We start from the raw sequence: 15,903 nt of genomic DNA on the forward strand, positions 1-15,903 counted from the left end.
AATCTCTCTGGGCAGTGCTGAATTTGTGGCAGGGCTTGCCAGGCTGAGCCCCAGCACCTCTGGGCCTGGCAGGGCTGAGCCCCGACATCTCCCATCTCCGGGCCTGGCAGTTCAGAAGCTCCAGCACCATAGGCTTGCCACATCAGTTATGAATGAATGTAAAAAAATTGCTTGAGCCCCAGCACCTCTTTCATTACAAATTAAGCACTGTCATTGGGCCACTCTCTGTTCCCTCTGGCTCTTTACAGCACCTAGCAGATGGCGGTCTCACTCCATGACTAACCCTCTTAGGAACTTTGGGGATATAAATAAATAACCCCTGTTCTTCAGCCTACCAGGCAACCCACCAGTGAGATTGGTGGAGGAGAGAGGTAGGAGTTTCCCTAACATTGAAGTAAGACTCACAACTCACCTTTGTGGTATTCTCCCACTCTTACAGCTGGGGACAGAGCGGCACAGAGCTCAGGCTAGAGCAGGGGTCAGCAACCTTTCAGAAGTGGGGTGCCAAGTCTAATTTATTCACTCTAATGTAAGGTTTCGCGTGCCAGTCATACATTGTAATTTTTTAGTGTCTTCTAAAAAAGAAGGTCTCTATCTATAAGTCTATAATATATAACTAAACTATTGTTGTATGTAAAGTAAATAAGGTTTTTAAAATGTTTAAGGAGCTTCATTTAAAATTAAATTAAAATGCAGAGCCCCTTGGACCGGTGGCCAGGACCTGGGCAGTGTGAGTGCCACTGAAAATCAGCTCGTGTGCCGCCTTTGGCATGCGTGCCACAGGTTGCCCACCCCTGGGCTAGAGTATTGAGACGGGGCTCAGAACCAGCGAGCAGGGCCACATTTTCAAGACTGCTCAGCTCCCATTTAGTCACCTAAGTAAGTGGTGTGTTGTATACTAAGCTCTTGAAAATCTGGTCACAGAAGACTCCCTGCTGTGTGGTCTATTGGTTAGAAGAGAAGAGGTACTCCAGCTCCCTTTTCCCTACTCCAAGCACTAGCAGAGTCAGACAGCTCTGACCTGGCCTATGGCTTCTCTCCATATTTCCTGGATCCTGGGCTATGAAATTGAAGAGTTTGTGCTAGTTGAAATTCATAGGGTCAGAGAAGCTCCAGGAGAAATCCAAGGTTTATACCAGTTTAACAAAAAAGAAGTCCCCCCTCCATGTACCCTCCCCCACAGAGTTCCTCACCAACCCAGGAAGAAAGCATACTCAGCCTGCCCATGTTGGGAATCCAAGGGATTGTCTTGCCAGACACGGCCAATAGCCAAGTCAGACCATATCGTACTGTAGGATTAACAGCTGGGATGTCAAGTGCCTCATGGACATTGTGCAACTGCAACATATACAGATGCCTCCTTTCTCTCATGAATTGCTCAGAGCTCTTGATCATACAGAGATTACCGTCCACCCCAGAAAGTATTCCAGCAGGGAACGGTCTTTGCTTCTCAGCAGTTTGCCTCGAACTGCCATCACTCAACCCCCTTCCATGCTCAGTTTGTAGTCCTCTCCCTCCTTTACCCCATTCTCCTGCTCAGTCTTTATTCTCCTCTCCTCCCCCCACTTATTTACCCTTAACCCTCACTGCTGTTCCCACTTGGTCTTAGCCCTGGGCATCACTTAACATTTACATCACCCTAGCTCCCTCCACTCAGGGGTGAGAGAAATTCACATACACATGCACACATGAATGCTAGAGGTAAGCTAAGCTAATTCCCCCTTCCCTCTGCCCATACACACACAAATGCTAGAAGTAAGCTAAGCTAACCCCCAATGTAGACAAGGCGAGATGAACAGAAAATTATTTGACTGAAGAATTATTCCACCACCACTCAGGGAAGGTGGATTATCAATCAGCAGAATACCCCCTTCCGTTGCTGTAGGAAATGTCTATGATATGATGCTCTGCTGCTGTAGTGTAGACTTGCTCTCATTCTAGCCTTGCTGTCACTCCATCATCTCTTCCCCCCCATGCCCCTACCCTATTACCTGTGCTCTCCCATCTCCTTTTACTATATCCTCCGCCCCCACCCTGTTAACCATTTATATTGTGGTAATGCTTTGAGGATCCAAGCACCAGTGCAGGGCCAGTATGCTAGGTGCTGTACAGCCCCAGAGAGCTCACATGCCAGGATTAGGATGAGTCTTGTGACTCCTGTTGGACAGCCCCAAGCCTCTGGCTCAGTGGAGGGTAAGGGGGAGGGGGCATGGGACTCTCTCCAGTGATCACACTGTTCTGTAGCTAGGTCAGAGAACAAGGGTGGCAGATAATGTGACAAGCCATAGTACCAAGCTCATGCTACAGCCAGTAGTAGGAAAAAGTTAAGCATGCAGGCGTGAGGAAGAGAAGGCATAAAATGAAGAGAAGCCAAACCAATGAAAAGGCATTTAAGGAAAAGGGGAGACTTCTCTTGCTGGGGAGTTTGATGGTAGGTCAGTGCCCCACCCCAGAGCTAAAATAAGGGGAAACTCTGCCAGAGCACCAGCCCCCTCCTGCCCTATCACAGGGACACTTCAGGAGCTAGCCCGCACTGGTGTCCCAGCCCTGGTGTTGGCATGAGCTGGCATAGAGTCAGATAACTCAAGTTCCACACCCTGCCCATTACAGCCAGGCCGGGGCTGAGGAAGGGGAGAGCCCAAGTCCGCATCAGTGGCTACATTCCCTCACTCCACAAGGCTAGGCCTACACCCACATGTTCAATGGGCTCATTTTTTTAACCCTTCTCATACAAGTTTAGGGCTAGGAAAAAGGGCTAGGGAGACAGCACTGGAGCCTGAAGAAGACTGCTGCTTGTCTGCTAAGTGGGTAGCAGCAGCAGTGCTGGCATCTAATGCTGCCTTGTCAGCCATCTTCAATCCAGCTCTGGAGGAACCTTCTCTATGTGGCTCCATGACACAGCCAGTTCTTGTCCCGCGTGGAGCCTGCCAACAAGGCTGTCCACTGATGCCAGTGGTAACAGTGGCTTTGGTGCAGGCTTCCACCTACTGGGAACTGGATCGGGATCCAATTTGCTTTGCCTAGGCCACTAGCTGTCATATAGCTGCACAGTCCTGGCACTAGCAGCCAGGCCTGACTGAACTAGTGACTGAAGCAAGGGTTTAATCAAAGAGGTACATCTAGTTCTAGACACCCACCCCCCACCTCCCCAGAAAAGGGAAGATTCCCCCGCTCACTCTTCACTTCCTGTCCCAAACTGTCAGTGTTGAATTGATGCCTGCCTGGTAGACCAGCCTCTAGCTTGGAGAACCATTCCAGCAAATAGCACAAAGGGGCAGAGCTAAGAAAAAGACACCAGGAGGGAACACAGCTGACTGTTTAAAGTAGGCCACTGGGAGTCCCAAAACCTGGTTTCTATTCCTGGCTCTGGGCAAACTCCTGACCCTCTCAGAGGGTTGTCTCCCACACCCCCACCATCTGTGCAATGGGGCTAATCCTGACCTACCTCCCCAGCTTGTTGCTAGGCTCAGTCTGGCAGTGTTTGTGGAGTGCTTGGAGATTCCCACTTGGAAAGCATTTGAGGAGGGCAAGTAGATCCCAGGCCAAGTGACTCCCTCAGCCTATGATACTGTTCATGGTGACTGAACTGAGCTCTCAGTCCCCTTCCCTTCCTGGAGGTAGCGAAGGAATACCCCTCTTTCCCCACCTCCCCCAGCTGTTGGAAGAAGAAAATAGCCTAATCCACTCATCAGTAGTCCCCATCCAGGTTGTTTGTGGCACCCATCTCCACAGTATCTGCGCATCTTCATGCTCTAGCTCCTTGGCCTGTTGGGAAGGGACATAACTACTCCAGCTGGGCTGCAGCAGGAGCATTAGGCACCCAGTCACCTCTCATCTCCAGACAGAGTGGAGAATCCAGTGGCTGCTAAATGCCTCCCTCACGCCAATGGCATGTAATATGGGGGCAATGTGGGTGAGTGAGCAATGGAATAAAGGAAGGTCACTTCACTCAGAGGCCTCACATGGAGGAGAGGGAACAAGGCTAGCTCCTTTCCCTACCCAACACTGCAGCCTAGAGTCACTCAACTAAATAGAGTTGCACTTGCACTGGTCAAAACCAAGTCAATTACCATCATCAGGGTCAGGAGATCACTACAATGGCTATTGGAAAGCACAAGCTGCAAGCAGCTTGCTTTGCTTACAGCCACATGAGATACAAGCAGCATATTAACATTACAGAAAGATAATTAGTGACTTCTGCCTGCTGCTGACAGGGAAAGCTTGTCCCAAGTTCTTGTGGGCACAGAAGTTAGAGTTCCTGTGCAGATATACGTTTCATAGTAACCTTCCCACCCCATGATCATCAGCAGAGTTGGAACCTAAAACCTTCAGCACTAAAGCTTAGAACAATACCACTTGAGCTAGAAGAGCAACTCCATTAGCAGCTAGCAGTGGTAGGTTATTGTCTTCTGGAGTAGCTACTAGCGAGGCGACATGGTTTAATTTATAAGCAAGTTGCACAAGAGAATATGAAGAGACACATTCAGCATGTTTCCTACTACTACCAATGGGATAGCCATGGTGGAGACTGCATGCTGCGGCCAGTTCAACTTTCCCTGTGTATCTGCTGAGGGTCTGTCATAACTATAAAGGGAAGGGTAATAGCTGTCCTGTGTACAGTACTATAAAATCCCTCCTGGCCAGAGACTCCAAAATCCTTTTCCCTGTAAAGGGTTAACAAGCTCAGGTAACCTAGCTGGCATCTGACCTAAAGGACCAATAAGGGGACAAGATACTTTCAAATCTTGGGGGAGGAAGGCTTTTGTTTGTGTTCTTTGTTTGGGAGTGTGTTCGTTCTCAGGACTGAGAGGGACCAGACATCAATCCAGGTTCTCCACATCTTTCTAAACAAGTCTCTCCTATTTCAAACTTGTAAGTAAATAGCCAGGCAAGGCGTGTTAGTTTTCCTTTGTTTTTCTCAACTTGTAAATGTACCTTTTACTAGAGTGTTTATCTTTGTTTGCTGTACTTTGAACCTGAGACTAGAGGGGAGTCCTCTGAGCTCTTTAAGTTTGATTACCCTGTAAGGTTAATTTCCATACTGATTTTACAGTGATGATTTTTACCTTTTTTTCTTTAATTAAAAGCTTTCTTTTTAGAACCTGATTGATTTTTCCTTGTTTTAAGATCCAAGGGGTTTGGATCTTGATTCACCAGGAGTTGGTGGGAGGAAGGAGGGGGGATGGTTAATTTCTCCCTGTTGTAGATCCCAGGGGGGTTGGAACTGTATTCACCAGGAGTTGGTGGGAGGAAGGAGGGGGAATGGTTAATTTCTCCTTGTTTTAAAATCCAAGGGGTTTGGATCTGTATTCACCAGGGAATTGGTGAAGGTTTTTCAAGGTTTCCCAGGGAATGGAATCCATTGAAATGGTGGCAGCAGAACCAGAGCTAAGCTGGTAGTTAAGCTTAGAAGTTTTCATGCAGGCCCCTACATTTGTACCCTAAAGTTCAAAGTGGGGATCCAGCCTTGACATGGTGGTAGAGCGGTGGGATCATTTTAAACCCAAAAGCCAGTGAGATTTTTTTTTCCTTCTAGCTGCTTGGAAAGCCCAGCTGGAGGTAGATAGATGCATACCTGAAGGCAGAGGTGTTAAGTTTTTTTAACAGGTCCTTTGTTAAGAGAAGTGTTCAAACGGGCAAACAAAGGTAAAGATAATTTACAAGCTGAATTGTTTTTTTTTTCTTTTTACATCCTCGGGAGTAGCTAGTTAGAAAGTCTCTGTTAACTCAGCAGCAGCCAGAGCTGAGAGCTTCCCAGTTTCAGTCAACTGCAGAGGGGGTGACCCAGCACAAGAAAACAGGAAAATAACTACAAAAGAAGAAAAAGCCAAAGAGGAGGCCCACAAGAGAGCTATGGAGCTGAAAGAGAAAGAGATAGAGCTGAGAGACAGAGAAGAAAAAGCCAAAGAGGGGGCCCACAAGAGAGAGATGGAGCTAAAAGAAAGACAAGAAAAAGCCAAAGAGGAGGCCTACAAGAGAGAGATGGAGATGAAAGAAAAAGAGATGGAGGAGAGAGAAAAAGAAAGGAAGCATGAACTGGAACTAGCAAAGGCTAAGCAAGCTTTCACCCCCATCCCTGTTCCTGAGCCGTCCACCAGGGCCCCGTCTGGGTTACCAGAGACCCAGACAAAGGTGGTGGAACCAGATCCCCTGCCAACGACTGCAACAACCGTAGTGGATCCAATCCCAGAGACCCAGCCAAAGCTAGTCCCAGAACCGGAACTGGCAACGCAACCAGCACCAGAACCATTGCGAGCCCTGAGTCCAGCGCTTGCAAACCCGTCTACAACTCCAATGCCAGAGGGCACCAGCGAGCCTGACCTGGCGGAAGCAGCAGATAACCCTACCCAAGAGGCTCAGCCAGAGCCTGAGATACCACATAGTGCACCAGTGGACAGTGGATCACAGTCAGTGGAAACAGCCCCAGCACCTGCATCGCTTCCAGAGGGACCAAGCCCCAGTCCACAGTCCAAGGAGGAACTGATGTCTCCAGCATCAGGGGAACAGTTCCAGGCCAAGCAGGAAGCAGATGACAGCCTTCAGAAAGCTTGGGCGGCGGCGCGGAGCACCCCACCGCCTCTCAGCTCTTCGAACCGATCCCGGTTTGTTGTAGAACAAGGACTTTTATACAAGAAGACTCTTTCTGGTGGGCACCAGGAAGATTGGCATCCTCAAAGACAGTTGGTAGTTCCCACTAAGTATCGGGTAAAGCTCTTGAGCTTAGCCCATGATCATCCCAGTGGCCATTCTGGGGTGAACAGAACCAAAGACCGGTTGGGGAAGTCCTTCCACTGGGAGGGAATGGGCAAGGACGTTGCTAAATATGTCCGGTCTTGTGAGGTGTGCCAACAAGTGGGAAAGCCCCAAGACCAGGTTAAAGCCCCTCTCCAGCCACTACCCATAATTGAGGTCCCATTTCAGTGCGTAGCTGTGGATATTCTGGGTCCTTTCCCAAAGAAGACACCCAGAGGAAAGCAGTACGTACTGACTTTCATGGATTTTGCTACCCGATGGCCGGAAGCAGTACCCTTAAGCAACACCAGGGCTAAAAGTGTGTGCCAGGCATTAACAGACATTTTTGCCAGGGTAGGTTGGCCCTCCAACATCCTTACAGATTCCGGAACTAACTTCCTGGCAGGGACCATGGAAAACCTGTGGGAAGCTCATGGGGTGAATCACTTGGTTGCCACCCCTTACCACCATGAAACCAATGGCCTGGTGGAGAGGTTTAATGGAACTTTGGGGGCCATGATACGTAAATTTGTAAATGAACACTCCAATGATTGGGACCTAGTGTTGCAGCAGTTGCTTTTTGCCTACAGGGCCGTACCACATCCCAGTTTAGGGTTTTCACCATTTGAACTTGTGTATGGCCGCAAGGTTAAGGGGCCATTACAGTTGGTGAAGCAGCAATGGGAGGGGTTTACGCCTTCTCCAGGAACTAACATTCGAGACTTTGTAAGCAACCTACAAAGCACCCTCCGACACTCTTTAGCCCTTGCTAAAGAAAACCTAAAGAATGCTCAGGAAGAGCAAAAGGCCTGGTATGATAAACATTCCAGAGAACGGTCCTTCAAAGTAGGAGACCAAGTCATGGTCTTAAAGGCGCTCCAGGCCCATAAAATGGAAGCATCGTGGGAAGGACCATTCACGGTCCAGGAGCGCCTAGGAGCTGTTAATATCTCATAGCCTCCTCCACCTCCAACATAAAGCCTAAGGTATACCATGTTAATTCTCTTAAGCCCTTTTATTCCAGAGAATTAAACGTTTGCCAGTTTACAGCCCAGGAAACAGATGACGCGGAGTGGCCTGAAGGTGTCTACTACGAAGGAAAAAAGGATGGTGGCGTGGAAGAGGTGAACCTCTCCACGACCCTTGGACGTCTGCAGCAACAGCAGATCAAGGAGCTGTGCACAAGTTTTGCACCAATTTTCTCAGCCACTCCAGGATGGACCGAACGGGCATACCACTCCATTGACACAGGTAATGCTCACCCTATTAGAACCCCACCCTACCGGGAGTCACCTCATGTCAAAACTGCTATACAAAGGGAGATCCAGGACATGCTACAGATGGGTATAATCCGCCCCTCTAAGAGTGCATGGGCATCTCCAGTGGTTCTAGTTCCCAAACCAGATGGGGAAATACGCTTTTGCGTGGACTACCGTAAGCTAAATGCTGTAACTCGTCCTGACAACTATCCAATGCCACGCACAGATGAGCTATTGGAGAAATTGGGACATGCCCAATTCATCTCTACTTTAGACTTAACCAAGGGGTACTGGCAAGTACCACTAAATGAACCCGCTAAGGAAAGGTCAGCCTTCGTCACCCAGGCAGGGGTGTATGAATTCAATGTACTCCCTTTCGGGTTGCGAAATGCACCCGCCACCTTCCAAAGACTTGTAGATGGTCTCCTAGCGGGATTGGGAGAATCTGCAGTTGCCTACCTTGATGATGTGGTCATTTTTTCTAATTCATGGGCAGAGCACCTGGAGCACCTGGAAAAAGTTTTCGAGCGCATCCAGCAGGCAGGACTAACTGTTAAGGCTAAAAAGTGTCAAATAGGCCAAAACAGAGTGACTTACCTGGGGCACCAGGTGGGTCAAGGAACTATAAATCCCCTACAGGCCAAAGTGGATGCTATCCAAAAGTGGCCGGTTCCAAAGTCTAAGAAACAGGTCCAATCCTTCTTAGGCTTGGCTGGATATTATAGGTGATTTGTACCCCACTACAGCCAAATCGCCGCCCCGCTGACAGACCTAACCAGAAAGAAACAGCCAAATGCAGTTCAGTGGACTGATGAGTGTCAAAAGGCCTTTAACCAGCTTAAAGCAACACTCATGTCTGACCCTGTGCTAAGGGCCCCAGACTTTGACAAACCGTTCCTAATAACCACAGATGCGTCCGAGCGAGGCGTGGGAGCAGTTTTAATGCAGGAAGGACCGGATCAAGAATTCCATCCTGTTGTGTTTCTCAGTAAGAAACTGTCTGAGAGGGAAAGCCATTGGTCAATCAGCGAAAAGGAATGCTATGCCATTGTGTACGCGCTGAAAAAGCTACGCCCATATGTTTGGGGATGGCGTTTCCAACTACAAACAGACCATGCTGCGCTACAGTGGCTTCATACCGCCAAAGAAAATAACAAAAAACTTCTTCGGTGAAGTTTAGCTCTCCAATAAGGGGACAAGATACTTTCAAATCTTGGGGGAGGAAGGCTTTTGTTTGTGTTCTTTGTTTGGGAGTGTGTTCGTTCTCGGGACTGAGAGGGACCAGACATCAATCCAGGTTCTCCACATCTTTCTAAACAAGTCTCTCCTATTTCAAACTTGTAAGTAAATAGCCAGGCAAGGCGTGTTAGTTTTCCTTTGTTTTTCTCAACTTGTAAATGTACCTTTTACTAGAGTGTTTATCTTTGTTTGCAGTACTTTGAACCTGAGACTAGAGGGGAGTCCTCTGAGCTCTTTAAGTTTGATTACCCTGTAAAGTTAGTTTCCATCCTGATTTTACAGAGATGATTTTTACCTTTTTCTTTAATTAAAAGCCTTCTTTTTAAGAACCTGATTGATTTTTCCTTGTTTTTAGATCCAAGGGGGTTAGATCTTGATCCACCAGGAGTTGGTGGGAGGAAGGAGGGGGAATGGTTAATTTCTCCTTGTTTTAAAATCCAAGGGGTTTGGATCTGTATTCACCAGGGAATTGGTGAAGGTTTTTCAAGGTTTCCCAGGAATGGAATCCATTGAAATGGTGGCAGCAGAACCAGAGCTAAGCTGGTAGTTAAGCTTAGAAGTTTTCATGCAGGCCCCTACATTTGTACCCTAAAGTTCAAAGTGGGGATCCAGCCTTGACAGGGTCTAAGCAAGTGACATGGAATACTGGCTGGGCAGCAACAGAGACAAGCTTGTGAACGTCACCATGTTTTGAGAGAATGAGACAGAGAACTCTGCATACAGCATCCAGCCTGATAGCAGAACAGATGGAAGTGCTGAGAAGCTGAAGCTAAATGTGCCTCAGCACGTCTCATGTGGCAATTTCTCTCTCATACAAAGGGGTTTTCCTCTTTCAAGGATGCTGAAGGAGACAGTTTCTCATTTTGAAAGCTCCCTGGGTGCAATAAGCCACCTGTAGGAGATCTGGCTATTCACGGCATTTATCTAACACCGATAACCTGAGTCAGTGGGCACTGTCCTTCATCATATGCCATTGATGTAAAACCTTGTGTAGCTGGTATGTACTGTCCCAGTGGATAATGTTACAGGACCAGTCACTATAGTATCTAGGCATTAAGCCTTCCTTCCTTACTTCACTCCATACAAATAGAGTATGTCTCCTCCCAATGACATTTTAAATATGAGAACACAGGCTTTTCCCTGATCAGATTGTACAACTCACCCAGATAATCTGGTACCTTCCTCCATCAGGGGCCAATACCTAATGCTTTTTACATAAGCCATTCCTGCAGATTCTAGTGTACCTGGCCAAGCATGCAGTGCTGTATATGGGATGATGAGAAATTCCTTCCCGATCCCAGTAGGTAATTTCCCTGAAGCATGAGAGTGGATTCTCTCATTATATTAGCACATGCATCAGTGAATGGAATTACTCATAATGCAAACTCAGTCAAGATCTCTAGTGTAGATAGATCTGTAGTTTGATCTCAGTCCAGCTTCTGTTGAGCAAATGTCCACACCACAATTGGCCCCCTTGTTAACCATCCTAGCAGCCAAGCCAAGTACTGCATGGGCCATGGAGACTGACTGCCTCATCCCTAGAGGGGACTCTTCCAAGGTAGGGTTGAGGTATATTGGCCAATGTTCTAAACCCAGTGGAAGTTTGCACCATCACAGCCCATGTTGCTCTGTGCAATAGGGTGCCAGTGTCCAGGACTGTCATTCTAGCACCGTTCATCAGTTAGAAACCAGCCCAGTAAAGAACCTGACCCATTATAAATAGCCCCCCTTTCTTTTCCCCTCCGTTAGCTTTACTGTAATAGATGCATTCATTTCTAGCATAGCTGGTGCACTGGCCATTGGAAACCTTTAAACAATCTTTCGATGCCCATAGAAAACAAGTGATCTGCAGTGAGCAACATAGGCGTTTGTTCTATTCACAGGGACTGTGAGCTGAGCTTCACCCAGATAGTTTATGATGTAATCAGGGGCCTCTCAATGGAATTATAGCCTCCTGTTCTATGGCTCTTTCATTGCGCTATTCTCCCTGCACTTCTAAGCACAGGAAGAGCAGGGCCTGGCCCACCATATGCTGCCTGTCTGTCAGCTACCTGAGCTCTGTTCCCTTTCAGCTAGGGCATGGCTAACAGCCCCCACCTCAATCAAACCAGGATAGTCAGACTTAAGGTGTGTTGGGGGGGAGGTGTGATTTGTGCTGCTCAGTCCCAACAGAGCAACGCAATTGGTCTCTGGCCAGATGAGCAAACAATCCAGGGAGAGAGAGAGAACAAAAGGATCAGCTGACCATGCATAAAAGCCCAGGTTCAGGCAGGTCGGGACAGCGAGCTGTGTTATGCTTCTGATTGGTGGAGCAGTTGATGAGTCCTGAATACCAGACAAAGACCCCAAATTGCACCCTTGCCTCTGAGAAGGTGACAGCATCATGTCAGGAGCTCTTTGCAGAGTTGTGAGGGTTGAGGGGAAGTGGGAACCTCATCATGCATATCACTGGTCACAGCTACGGAGTGAGTTTTCCAGCAGAGGGGGTCTCTCTTCATCAGGGCTGCTCAGCTGTCTATATGTGGCTTGGATTTATCTGGGACCTTTCATCCCGGAGGGGCCCAAAACACTTCACAAATGAGACAGCTCATCAAGACCTAATAGGTGGCCACCTTTCCTCTGAGCCTGGTTTGTGGTTAAGACACTGGACTGGAAGTCAAAAGACTTCCATTCAATTCCTGCCTCTGCCACAGACTGTGTGTGACCTGTGGCAAGTCACTGTATCCATGTCTCTGCTCCCCATCTGATACCACCTCACTTGTCATGTCTCTTTAGATTGTAGAGGCTGTTGGGCAAAGGACTGTCTTACTATATCTATGTGCCTAGTACAGTGGAGCTCTGAGCTTAATCATGGCCTTTAGGTGCTACACTATTAGACAATTCATCAAACAGGATACATTAAATGAAGTAATAATAACCCAGCTTGATGATAGGGGGCATTATGCTGACGGAGCTGCCATTTCTCCAAAGTTGTAAAAAAATTGAGGTCCTCATTACTTGTTATTGGCTAGCCCGTGGCCCTTTCTTCAGAAGTAGAGGGGTTAGCTTGGAAAAATTCTAGCTTGGGAAATTGTATTCCGCTTGCCAATGTTCCCTGGGCTGTGTACGTCAGGCGCAGCATTCCCTTTGTCACCGCCCAGCAACAGTTGCACAACAGTCTCTTGCCATAGATTCATTTGTGTGTCGTTTCAATATTGTGATTTTTTTTTTTTTTTTTGAGAAACTACTGGTGCATCAGTGAGTTCTAGTCCCCAGAGTTCCCACCAGCTCCTACGGCAAGCATACTAGTGGCGTTCTCCTGAAGGAGAGAGGCCTCTTTAGCTCTAATAAAGGTTAGCATGTTTCTTGTGTCTCTCAAAACTGGAGAAGTTAGTTGGAAAAGGAGTGGCATTTACCTTAGAGAGAAGATGAGTAAGGGGACATGTTAAAAGTACATGAAGAAGGTAGATTGGGCACTTCTATTCCACCTTCAATTCATGAACAAGGGGACATTCAATGGAATTAAAAGGCAGCACATTTAAAGCTACTAGAAGGAAGTCACGCCACCTCCCTCCAAAAATGCAGTTGGCCTGTGGAACTCATTGCCACAAGACACCACGGAGGCCGAGAGCTTAGCAGGATTCTAAAGAGGACTGAACAAGAACATCCAGAGTTACAACAGCAGTCGCAAAGAAGATCAGACATGTTTTGCAAAGGCTATATACCCTCAGAAAGTCAGTAGTGTTCAGATCTACAACCCAGAAGTCTCTATTTGCAGACTCCTGCCCTAGCCACTAGACAACCAGATAGCATGCTAAGCCCATATGCAATGCCCCTGGTCTCAGTGCACTATCAGAGAAGAGGGTCCAGAAATGACAGTTACCTTTCCATAACTGGTGTTCTTCGAGATGTGTTGCTCATGTCCATGCCACAACAGGTGTGCGTGCTCGCCACGTGCACTGGTGCCGGAAGTTTTTCCCTTAGCAGTACTTGTAGGGGAGTGCCCCTAGTGACCCCTGGAGTGGCTGCACGCTCCCCCCACCCTCAGTTCCTACTTGCAAGACAACTCCAGCAGAGGGGAAGGAGGGCGGGATGTGGAATGCACACGAGCAACACATCTCAAAGAACACCAGTTACGGAAAAGGTAAGTGTCTTTTTTTCTTCAAGTCATTGCTCATATGCATTCCACAATAGATGATTCCAAGCTATATCTGTTGGAGGTGGGTAGGAGTTCACAGGCACTCGGGACAGATCACTGCCTTGCCGAACCTGGCGTCCTCCCTGGTTTGGGAGACAATCGCATAATGCGAGGTGAACATGTGGACCGACAACCATGTGGCAGCCCTACAGATGTCCTGAATGGGGACATGGGCTAGAAAGGCAGCCGACGAGGCTTGCGCCCTAGTCGAGTGCACCCTCACAATTGGCAGTGGGGAAACTCCCGCCAGGTTGTAATAAGTACGGATACATGAAATGATCCAGTTGGAGAGCTGCTGAGTGGAGATCGGCCGACCTTTGATGCGTTCGGCTGTGGCGATGAACAGTTGCAAAGACTTCCTGAATGGCTTTGTACATTCCAGGTAAAAAGCCAGAGCCCGTCTCACATCTAGCATGTGGAGGCGGCGCTCCTCATTGGACGTGTGGGGTTTGGGACAGAGCACCGTCAGGAAAATGTCCTGGCCTATATGATAGGCAGAGACCACCTTAGGGAGGAACGAAGCTGGACCTTCTACTTATGGAACATCGTGTACTGGGGTTCGGAGGTCAGGGCCCTGAGTTCCAAGACCCTTCTAGCAGACGTGATCGCCACCAGAAAGGCTACTTTCCACGAGAGGTGTGACCAGGAGCATGTAACAAGCGGCTCAAATGGAGGTCCAGTTAGCCTGGCCAGCACCAAGTTCAGGTCCCACTGGGGGACTGGGGGTCTAACATACGGAAAGAGGTGATCCAAGCCCTTAAGGAATTGACTGGTCATGGCATGAGAATATCGTGTGGCCCTGCACTGGCGGGTGGAAGGCTGATATGGCTGCCAGGTGCACCTTGACAGATGAGGGCGCTAGGCCCTGGGCTCTAAGATAAAGGAGGTAATCTAGTAGAAGATGGATTGGTAGTCTAGATGGATTGGAGCAGCCACTGGCAAGAAGCCCCGATCAGCGGCCACCAGGAAAACCAAGACCATTTTGCAAGGTAGGCCTGATGCATGGAGGGCCTCCTGCTCTCCAGGAGGACGGACTGAACTCCTTCCGAGCAAGTCCTCTCCTCTCGGCCTAACCATTGAGCAGCCATGCCATGCGGTGGAGGGCTGCTAGGTTGGGGTGGAGGAAACGACCTTGGTCCTGGGAGAGCAGGTCCAGGCGGGTTGGCAACAGCCAGGGCAGGGTGACTGCCGAGCTCGTGAGAGTTCCGTACCAATGCTGCCTGGGCCATGCTGGGTCGATCAGAAGGACACGGGCCCTGTCCGTCTTTGTCTTTTCCAAGACCTTGCCGATCAGTGGAATCAGGGGAAAGGCATAGAAAAGCTGACCCAACCAGGACAGAAGGAAGGCATTGGAGATTGCGCCCATGCCCAACCCTCCCCTGAAGCAGAAACGGGGACACCAGCAGTTCTGCCAGGTCGCCAAAAGGTCCACTTGGGCATAGGTGCCAACTTTCTCTGGCGCCCGTGGGTGCTTGCGCCCCCCATCCCTGGCCCCACCTTGACTCCACCCTTTCCCCACCCTGGCCCCGCACCCATTCCAACCCCTTCCCCAAAGTCCCCGCCCCAACTCCACCCCCATTGGATCCCTTCCCCAAATCCCAGTCCCGCCTCTTCCCCCAGCACGCCGCGTTCCCCCTCCTCTCCCCTCCCTCCCTGCCCCGCAAAACAGCTGTTTCGCAGTGCAAGTGCTGAGAGGGAGGGGGGAAAAGCAGGATGCGGCGGCGCGCTTGCGGAGGAGGCGGAGGTGACCTGGAGCAGGGGGGCAGGGCAGGGCCACGAGGAGCTGCTGGTGGATGCTCAGCACCCACTAATTTTCACGGAGTCGGCGCCTATGCACTTAGGGAGTGCCCCACGTTCAGAAAATCCTGAACATCACCTCCAGGTGCAGCAACCATTCATTCTGAGAGGAGAAGTCCTGGCTCAGCTGATTTGCCCGAGAGTTTGGACGCCCGGGAAGTAGTGTGCTTCCAAGTAGATATCGTGGGCTATGCAGAAGTCCCACAGCCTGAGGGCTTCCTGGCAGAGGGCTGAGGAGCGGACTCTGCCTTGCCTGTTGATGTAGAACATCGAGGCCATGTTGTCCGTGAGAATTCTGACCACTCTGACCACTAGGCACGAGCGAAAGGCCATGCAGGCTAGACGGACGGCCCTGAGCTCCTTGACATTTATATGCTGGGCTAGTTCCTGCGCGGACCACAGACCTTGGGTCTGGAGGTTTCCCACATGGGCTCCCCACCCCAAGTCCAACACATTGGACACCAACTCCACAGTCGGGGATCGGCCCCTGAACAGGATCCCTTGAAGCATGTTCCCCACGGAGGATCACCAGCATAGGGAGGCTATCACAGGTTTGAGCACAGTGAGAACTTTGTCCATACTGTCTCTGGACTGGGAGAATACCAAGGCCAACCAGAGCTGAAGGGGCCACATCCTGAGTCTGGCATGATGAACCACATACATGCACGCCGACATATGACCCAGGAGTTGGAGGCACGC

The sequence above is a fragment of the Malaclemys terrapin genome, chromosome 9, assembly GCF_027887155.1.
Source record: "Malaclemys terrapin pileata isolate rMalTer1 chromosome 9, rMalTer1.hap1, whole genome shotgun sequence".
NCBI lineage: Eukaryota > Metazoa > Chordata > Testudines > Emydidae > Malaclemys > Malaclemys terrapin.